This window comes from Lucilia cuprina, chromosome 2 (assembly GCF_022045245.1).
Source record: "Lucilia cuprina isolate Lc7/37 chromosome 2, ASM2204524v1, whole genome shotgun sequence".
Lineage (NCBI taxonomy): Eukaryota > Metazoa > Arthropoda > Insecta > Diptera > Calliphoridae > Lucilia > Lucilia cuprina.
In genome coordinates, this window is record NC_060950.1 from 14,773,026 (window position 1) to 14,774,396 (window position 1,371).

A 1,371-nucleotide genomic window follows, 5' to 3' on the forward strand; every position below is an offset into this window, starting at 1 on the left:
TTTTGCAAAAATCTTTTTTTAACATAATTTTTTAAAAAGTTTTTTTCTTAAAACTTTTTTAAAAGCTTTTTTAATCTTTCTTTAAAAAGCTTTTCTAAAATACTTATCTCTAAAACCTTTTTTTTAACTTTAAAAAGTTTTTTTTTCAAAATTGGAAAAAATTTATTAAAAAATGCTTATCAAAAGTTTATTTTTTTTCAAGAAGATATTTGTTAGAAAAGACTGATGTTATTTTTCTGAAATGCTTTTTCAAAATACTTTGTTTTAAAAAGATAATTTTTCAAAAAATAATTTTCTAACAATTTGTTTCTAAAAGTTTGATTTAAAAAAGCTTCCCAAAGCTATGTTTCTTTACGCAAAAATAATGTTATGCAGTAAAAGCTTTAAAAAAAAGCTTAATTAAAAAATTGCTGAAAAACGATAAAAGAAAATCTTTAAACTAGAATCGAATGTTTATATTCTTAAAACTAAAATAATTTTTATTTATTTTCTTTCCAGTTGGAACAATACGTGCCCGGTTTACCCAAGAAAATTGAAAACACAGCAGGTACTGTAAAAACGGTTTCATTAGATGTTTATGGCAAGGCTGTTGCTTTCTTCAAGACTCAAGTGTTGGTGTAAGTATTATGTCTAAATAATGTTATTTCAAATTTTTTATATCTAAAACAAACTTCTCTTCTTATAGTGGACGTTTGTCACCTGAAAATTTAAGTAAAACCTTTAATCAAACTCAAACTTTGGCTTTGGAATATTACAATCAATTTCATAAAAAAGTTGATGCCTATGCCAAACTGAAATGATTTCCCACAACAGCAGCAAATGATGACATCCTACTAAAACATTCACATCAACAGCAACAACAACAACAACAGCAGCCGCAGCATCAGTCACATTTGTAAAAAAAAAAGAAAAACAAAATATGGTTTATTGCTAGAAATCATCGAGTACAGCAGCAGCCATATTCTTAAACAACTCAAGATCTTTATAAATAATAATAAAACAAACGAAATATCTCAACAACATCATGTCTCGACATGCGTGTGTGTGTGCTGTAAATTAAATTCTAGTTTAATAGTTTTTACTCTATTCTATACAGAAAACAAATAAAATAATGCAGCAAGTTGTCTATACAAAAAAAAAGGCTGCAATTTAGCGAAAAAAAATATTTTATAAAAAAAAATTTATTTAAAAAAATTGTAATATTTGGTTTAGTATAAAAAGCAGAGTTTAGTGCAGAAAAATGTGTTAATGAATTTTAATTGTATATTTAGATTTGTTAATAATTATTTTTCTTTGGGCAAACAGCATAAACATTTATATATTTTAAAACTTATTTAAGCGAATAAAGTCAAAACAGAGTACTGAAACAAA

General features: G+C 24.7%; 1 long non-coding RNA gene across 1 annotated transcript; it reads left to right on the forward strand.

The window, feature by feature from the left end:
* The first annotated feature begins 281 nt into the window (after positions 1-281).
* Positions 282-1,131, forward strand: LOC124421425. The gene is made up of 2 exons (XR_006941652.1): positions 282-617; positions 686-1,131. It is a non-coding gene; the product is annotated as an uncharacterized LOC124421425 (long non-coding RNA).
* The last annotated feature ends 240 nt before the right edge of the window (positions 1,132-1,371 follow it).